Raw genomic sequence first — 9,016 nt, forward strand, 5'->3', positions numbered from 1 at the left:
CTCCGCTGGCAGTGTTGCCGTTTTCTGGAGATGAAAGCTAAATGAGAAGCTGTCGTGATTGATTGGGAGAATGTAAGTGTGGGTTTGAACTGGGCATGTTGTGATTCAAACACTTGCGTTGGAGGGAAAGGCATGTGCACCACTTGCGCAAACCAACCACTCTTTTTAGAGCCTGTGATGGTGCGACTTCCTCAAAATACCTTCGCAGAGCGTGTCTATTGTTACCAGATGTCATTCTAACTTTCCAGCACACACTAATGTACAGCGTTTGTGAGTAAAGGCCTGTTCACACCAAGAACCATAACTATAAAACGATAACTATAAGGATAAATGGTGAACGTGATTTCACCAAGTGCAACATGTTCAATCAACCAATCAGATTTGAGGGACACTTTTAGAGTTTATGTCAAGTTTAGGCTTACAACATGGGTTAGCTTCTTACACATTAGTGTTATTCATCTTTCATTTCCCTCTTATTTTAGTGAGAAGTTGTGGGTAGGGTTAAGTTTAAGGGTTTGGACTTTTTTTAGACAGGAATGTTCTTCCAGGATCAACAAAAGATGTTGATCCAGGAACGTGTCTTACTTGGAAAAATCACGGCGACCAAGGATAAATTCAGCGTCCACACCAACACTCTGTTTACCCAAACGTTCTGTTTACTATAAATCTCGTTAAAGCGAGACGTATTCTGATTGGCTGTCAATGTTTTCATCGTTCATCAGTTGGAAAAAGTTATTCAATCCCTGCTCTGAAAGTGATTCCAACGATGTCGTTCCTCTGTGATGTTATCGTCATAGTTGTGGTGTGGACTCTGCTATTGTTTTATTGTTTATAGTAGTAGTTATATACGGTAGTAGTTTGCGTGACAAACTTTAAAAGCGGCAGAGTGCATGCTTATAATAAGAATGTTATCGTGCGTTGATGTGGACGCTAATATATGTATCGCTATAGTTATCTTTATCATTATAGTGATTGTTACTGGTGTGAATGGGCCTCCACAATGGGAGGGTGCTACCACAGAAACCGAAAATTCTCGGGCCAGCAGCATTTGTCCAAATTTCAATCTTAACCGTTCTATTTCATCAGAAACGATCTTAAAACAGGGCATTAAGTGTAAAATACCAAACTAACCCTTTAAGGATGTTTAACTGGATGCATATTAAAGCAATCATTGTATATCCATTAGTCTTTCGTGTCAGAAATAGTTGCACGGAGTACGTCAGAAACAGAACCGTTTCCTGTCGGGGACTTTTCGCATCTAGTGTAGACAGCATCACATGTTATAAAAGGTTGTCTCGTCACATCACATCGCTCATCTGTTGTAGACACAGTGGAACCCGACCAGTGAGACCAGTATCACTGTGCCACCCTGGCCCGAGGGCTGCAAGCAACATGTTGGCACCAGCGGTCACTGGTCGTCTCGCTGTTTGAGCAAATGATTCATCTGTGGAGCACATGGCTGTCCGCTCAGTGGTCTCTGCTCTCTAAACTCTCCTCATTAGCCACTAAGAGCCACTCCAGACACATACACACACAGGGGAAGAGCGGCCTTTTGTTTTCTGTGGCCTACGCACACTCTACGCCGAACCTCCTCCTTTTCTCTCCTCTCTTCCTACTAAATCTCTTTTCCGGCCTGATTCTCGCTGAAAACCATATGGCATGTGACATCATGGGGGCAGGAAGCCGAGCTAAAGGGAAGGATAGAGCAGAGGAGAGAGATCGGACTGGTGATGTCAGCAGACAGGCATGCAGGGAGGCCCAGTGGGGGTGGGGGGAGCAGGTTGGAAGTGCTTTGTTTTTTTTTATATTTCACTCCCACCTGGATAATCAGGGGGAAAATAAAGGCGGGTGGTGGGGGGGGGGGGGGGTCTTGTGGACTTTGTCTGAACCGTTTTTCTTTAGGGACCTGTCCCCGTGTTGTAATAGAGAATGTCTGCCCTCATTTACCAGTCACATTTTAACATCGTCCAATCTAATATACGCAAAATGCACTCTGAGGGACAATCAGTCCAGGACACCTAAAACAACTAGGGCACCTATCATGTCCAATCAAAAAGGCATTATGAAGGAAATCCATTCCTAATGCTGCACTCTTAGTTGGAGTGAATCTGCCTCCGGCATTTTTCCTGCTGGATAGACCCATAGGGTACAGGGTAGTTTCAACATGTAAACTTTTAATCAAAAGTTTGGACACACATGCACATGATTATTTATTATGACTATAGCTGCTCTTCCACATCAAGTCCTCAAAACGAATAATTAATAATGATAATAAACAAATCAAATCTCGCTTATATTTTAGCTTCTTCAAAGTAGCTACTCTTCCTGAAATATAATGGTAGATATACTTTTTTGTGTATACAGATCCATTTACACAATGAAAAATAAGAAAATAGATAAATGAATAATATACATATTATTTTAACACTTTTATCTAATATGAACACTATTTATCTTAATGCAATCATCTTTATTATTATTATTATTATTATTTTAACACTTTTTATCTAATGTGAACACTATTTATCTTATGCATGAATTTCTTTGCTAAACTGAAATTGAAATTACTTTTGTTTTGTTTTGTTTTTAATTTACGAGTTAAAGGTGCCATCTGTAAAAATTGAGGTTAAAATATCCCAAAAATGAGCAACACGCATCAAAAGATTGAGAAGAAATAAGGTTGATGATGTCATTAAAAAACTGACAAGTAATAGTGCTGCCGAGATATTAACCTGAATTAGCATGCTAAATTACTAGCCCCGGCCCGGCAGGTGTCGTAATACCAGTTTCGACCATGGGAGGCGGTATGCGGGCGGGTAACGTTACCACCAGCCAAACTGCAGTACACGAGTAAGTCGCGCTCGCGCCAGCTTGTGTGTACTTGAACCTGACGTCAGTCGTGTGGAAAATACAGCCCACTACTACATTTCAGTTCAGGGAAGAGTTAAAAAAAAATGATTGGTCGATATTATGCATGAGGAATACATTTTGGTAAGTTGTAGCATACTGTATCTTTCAACAGTGTTCGTGTTCTTTTACCATTAGCTAGTAGAGATGATCGGTTCACGTGTGCTAGGGATCTGTCGTGTAAAGCGCCAATACTGTATTTATTGTTTGAATTGCGTAATAAAATGAACAGAATCTGAGAGCTGACATCGGTCTCAGTGTCCTTTTCTGTGCATGACAAAAATGTGTGGCGTGAAAGTGTGTGAAAAGTGTTGTGAGAGTTGGCAGCTCTGAAAGACGCTAGCTTGGTCCACATCAGGGAATTGCTGTCTGTCAAATTAATTCAAACTAATGATAAAAATGTAATATGAACAAATCGAATATCATAAAACTAGAAATAATAGCCTGGGCTTTAATTTTCCCATATCGTCGAAATGCACCGACGGCCCTTATAATTTAGTATTGAGATGTTGTTCATTAAGTCTCTAATCTCTAAAAATCTTCAAATGCTCCACGTGAAACTGCGGTCTTCCAACCTTTTACTATCGCGTCAATTGATTTGATGAATATGCACGAGGGAGACAGAGCAACACAGCACTCGCCCATATTGTTTGAAGACATGAGAGAGCGCGTGGCCGTGGAGGTATTTCTGGTGGTATACTGCCCCCATCTGGTATGGAACATGTTGTATGATTTGATTTTAAATCCCATTTGGCACCTTTAAGAGTAGAAAAATCAGCAAACAAGAGCTCAGCATACATGGAAACTATTGTTTTAAACGTGATGCACCTCGTTAAGTTAAGTGAAATTAAGTTAATAATAATAATATTGCATTTTTACACAATTTTTCTATAGTGTTTTTGTGGTCCATCTGCACATTCCATTCATTCTCTTCACTTACTTGATGAGGTGCATCGCGTTTTAAACAGTAGTTTCCGTATATGCTGAGCACTGTTTGGCAGCTTTTTTTCCCCCACACTTCATGTATTAAAAAATATACATATTACAGTTAAGCAAAGAAATTTATGCATAAGCATAATTAACATTTTCTTCCAAAAATATAAGCATACGCCTTCAGAGGAAAAGGTTTCACCAGGAACATAAATCTGGTCAGGTGCATCCAAACATTGGACTAGAACTGTATTTAATTTCATTCTGTATAGCAGCTTTGATTTGTGGGGTACAGTAATGCACCGAGACCTTGGGCAGCGGTTCAGGCCTGGTATCTGGGATATGCATTAAGCATGAGTGTAATGCACTGTGGCCAACTCTTTTCACTGAGTTGCCTTAATGAGACAAAAGTGCACATTCTACAGCTGTTTGCATTGAACCATGAGATTTTCCATGTTTATATGCAGTGATAGACAGAATCTTGGATCTCCTCTCTTCCTCCACAACGGACCCCAGGTCCATTTCCGCTAGACTATTGCCTCGCACTCCCTCACGCCTCACCTAAACGCATCCAACTTCTCCTCGTCTATCTCATCTCCGCCTCTCTCGCTGAAGAATCACGATCTGCGCACCAGGCTTTTTGTCTGTCAGACTCCCTCCCCTGTTCGCTCGCTGGGTGAACTCCACTGCTTTGTTGGGAGGTCCTGGTCTCCATACCACCCCCGTTCCAGCCAGTTCTCTATCAGCACAAACACACACACTACCCCTCTCCTCTGATTAATGGCAGAGCTGGGGCGTGTGCCAGGCCAGCTCCTCGCAAACTCAAGTGAAGTGAGAGAGAGAGAGAGTGAGAGAGGACAGGAGAGAGGAAGGCGAGGCAGGGCTGCCGCAGCTGTGGTTTTGGAGCCTGTCTCTCAGCCCCTGCTCTGCCCCCTCTCTCCATCTCCTCACTGGCTCCTTCGGGGACACACGCCTTGGCCAGGCCCCAGGAACCAGGGAGTCAGGGCCAGGGTAAGGGGAGAGGAAGGGGGAACAAGACAGCGAGAGAGACAGAAAGAGATAAAGGGAGAGCGAGTGTACAGAAAATGACAGGATGTTTGATTTTACCAAGGAATTTTGAGAGGTTATGGTTGAGAACTAGATGTGGCAAGAAAAGGGTGCCTTAACAGAAGAGTATGAAGTGTAATAGTAGCGCTTTTCCTCCTCCCGCGACAGTAAGGACATTTGTAATGCTACAAAAGTTTTCTATTTCAAATAAAGTGCTGTTCTTTTGAACTTTCTATACATCAAAGAATCCTGAAACAATGTAAAAGGGTTCCCACAAAAATATAAAGCAGCACTGTTTTTAACATAATAAAAAATGTTTCAGCAAATCAGCATATTAGAATGATTTCTGAAGGATCATGTGACACTTAAGTCTGGAGTAATAGCTGTTAAAAATTCATCTTTGCCGTCACAGGAAAGGAAAAAGTCATTATTTTCGAAAATTTTGGAATTTTGCAACATCCCCTCCTTCATCAACGATTGGAAACGTGGCGTGTTATCACCTTGTTCTAGCTAATTTAAGAGCTAAGATTAGTGGTATGTTTGACATACTGTATGTGCTATGTAATTTTAAAAGGTTAGACTAAGCTAAATTGTTAGCATGCTAACCAAGGCTAACTAAAAACAGAAAGTGAAATGTTTAAGTTGAACTTTTTAGCTTTGGTAACTTTTGGTAACTATTTAAAAGACATTAAAGGGATAGTTCACTTTGAAATTAATTTTTGGTATGTTTTAGCTTACCTCAAGGGCATCCAAGATGTAGGTATCTTTGTTTCCGCAGTAGTTTCAATTTTGATATTTTTAAGTCAACCCGTTCTTGTCTGTCAGACAGACAGCAAACATCCAAGTTATCTGAGGTTGCGGGTGTTTCGGTCTGTGCAAGCGCCGGAAATGATCCCTCGCACGGTTGCGGGAAAAAAAAATAACTTTTTCTGTTCATCTATCAAAATCGTCTTCCATTGCCATTTGCTGTATATCTAAATATGTTTAGATCTGCACATTTAAAGGTAACACTTCCGAAATCTCTGTGTAAACAATGAGTGACGTACACGCGCGAGAGATCACTTCCGGCGCTTGCGCAGACCGAAGTGCCCTCACCCTCATATCACTTGGACGTGGCTGTGGCTACACGAGGTAAAAATGATATAAATACTGTTCGTTTTCTCACACAAACCGCTCGTTTCGTGTCGTAGGCCATCAATGTGTACTTACATTTACGAGTCATTAAATCATGTTTAATTTGGACTTCTCTGTGCATGCTCTTTGAGGTGGTGACCATATTTTGATTTGGTCAAACCGTTCGATATTTTTAGGTCAAACCGTTCATAGACACGAACGGTTTGACCTAAAAATATCGCAATTGAAATACTGTGGAAACAAAGACACCTACATCTTGAATGCCCTTGAGGTAAGCTAAAACATATCAAAAATTAATTTTAAAGTGAACAATCCCTTTAAGTAACATATTTTTCATGATTAAGAATAGATCATGGATAGTGGATAGATCATGATTTCATAGTTTTCTTGTTTTTCCCCTTTTCTGCTAGAAGAGTTCCATCTTGAGCTGTTGCTCCGGTATTGAAGAGTTGTTCTCTGTGGCGTATTGCCGTCCCAGTCATGCGTCCCACTTGCGGTGTTTTATGGGCTGTGTGCTGCGGTGCTCTGACCTCACTCTCACCCTGGTGCCACCCAGCCAGTGCAGGACTCAGGCACCATTGGCCCCTGCCAAAATCCCACAGCGCCACATCTGCTATCCATAAACGCCAGCCACTCTTGCTCTCCATCTCCTTCTCACACCCCTCCATCCCCCTCCTCCTCCTCCTCTCAAACATATTTGCTTATTCTTGTTTTCCCAACTGAGCGGCACTTAAATTATACTCCTGCACAATCTCTGTTTTACATTCAATTTAAACACTCAGTGGTTCTCCTCTTATCTCTTCCTCCCCTGCAATCCATCTCTCTCTCTTTCCTTTTTTACTCTCTCTCTCCTCTTCCACTGGAAAAATCTTTCACCCATTATGTCTTCAGTGGGATCCAGCTGTGTGTGGTGGCAGTGAACTGGGAACCACAGGACATTCCTGGTCTAAGAGGCCCCAAGCCACCCGCATTAACTCCTTCGGACTGTGGTCGAAACCAATCTCATGCTCATATGAGAGCTGTCCAATATACCTCCATGTAGTTTGTCCCTCACTGTCACAAACATTTTGCTTTCGATCAGCCAAAACACAATTCAACATTTCCACGTTAATCTCAAGCGGATGTTTCTGGTGCGCGGTGGGGCTCAAGTGGAGGAAAAACTCGACAATCCCATTCCACGCATGTTTTTAGAGGAACTTTCAGGGGTCAATACAAGTGAAGCTCAGCTCACAGTTTTTGTGGCATAAAGATGATTACCACGGATAATTATTGTTGACATGTCCCTTGCTTTCCTAAAAAAAAAAAGACAAGAACAAATCAAGGTTACAGTAAGGCCCTTACAATGGAAGTGAATGGGGCCAATTCGTAAAGATTCAAATACTCAGTTTCAAAAGTAAAGCCACAAAATCTAAACAATATCAAAGTTTTTTTCTGACTTTTGACTCGACTTGGAACAAAAAGTACGATAAAACCTTCTGGAAAGCATCTTTTGCAGCGATTTTTGTGTGAGCATATCAGTGAACACCTCAGACCACTCGTGAATTTCACTTCTTTTTAAACTAAAGTTTAATGTGTTTTATGAAGGATTGTTCCTGTGCACATATACAACCATTGTGGAGGTGGGGTGCTAACACAGAAACCAAAAATTCCCGGGCCAGCAGCATTTGTCCAAATTTCACCAGAAACTAATCTTAAAACAGAGCTTTAAGTGTAAAATACCGAACTTGTCCTTTAATTTCAATTTTACAACTTTGTTGGCAAAACAACAAAAACCTTAAAACGAACTTAAACATAATGAGAACAATTTTAGTTTTAACAGAAGAGTCATTCATATAAGTGCTTATATGAAATTACAAACATCACATTTCTGCGTTCAAGGTTACATTGAGGCAATTTCTGACAGATTTAAATGCAGAATCTGATTTTTATGGTCCTTTTTTGGGGTTTTCCTTGTGTAAGTGTAAAACAAAGATAATACCTTCACATAGAAAATCACAAAATCATGTTATCATTGGTATTGAAACACTGAGTATTAATGTTTACATATTGGCCCCATTGACTTCCAATGAAAGTACCTTTTTTTTACAAGAAAACAAGGGGTGAAAAGTTAATTTTTACTGCTAATCAACATCACGCCACAAACGCTGTCGATTGAGCTTAACTTGCGTTGAACCTGGAATATTTCTTTAAGGACAATCTCCAGTGTGGGAGGATTAGATTTCCTCTCTAGATCATGAACATTTGGCCAGGCATACCACACCCCATTCAGCTTTAAACAAGATGTGTTTAACACATCCCCGCTCAATGCCCCCGGTGCACTACGGCTTAAAAAATGAACGAGAAAATAAATGGAGTGCCTCAACTTAAACCGTCCAGAGCTTCGAGTGCACCCCTAGGCAATGAAGAAGTATTACCCTAGTGCGATTGTTTTATCATTATTTGACTTTTTCCACCATAATCAAATTCACAGCGCAGGATAAAATGTACATATTGAACTTTTGATACCCCGTTTCTTGGATCACATTGTGTTTTTTGAGCCCAAAGCTTCACCTTCTCTTTTCCCAGACATATTGGCATGCGTCTGTGGTGTGGTCCCAACAGAACCTGGGGATGAATCATGTAGCTGCAAGCATGCAAGAGCACTGTTTTATGATAAATATTACTATTCATAAATCATTGTTTCTCCGAAGAGCAAAAGAGCGAGGGGAGGGGGTAGAGAGGGATAGAGAGAAAGAAAGAGAACTGTAAAACATTTGGGGATCCGGCGAGAAAACAACGGAGGGTCACGCTCCCTGTGTGAGAGAGTGTAGATTGTGGGCTTCAGGTCAGGGAACCACCAGGGAGAGGGAGTGGTGGAAGAGTCTGTAGGAATGAAGGGGAATAACAGTGCAGACGGCACACATACACGCTCCATCTGTGCCATAGAGGCCCATAGAAGCTCACGGTCATCTGCATATCGCAGCATAAATTATAGTCGCTATGCATTCGTTCACCAGCG

The sequence above is a fragment of the Pimephales promelas genome, chromosome 16 (genome assembly GCF_988280905.1).
Source record: "Pimephales promelas chromosome 16, fPimPro1.hap1.1, whole genome shotgun sequence".
Classification (NCBI taxonomy): domain Eukaryota; kingdom Metazoa; phylum Chordata; class Actinopteri; order Cypriniformes; family Leuciscidae; genus Pimephales; species Pimephales promelas.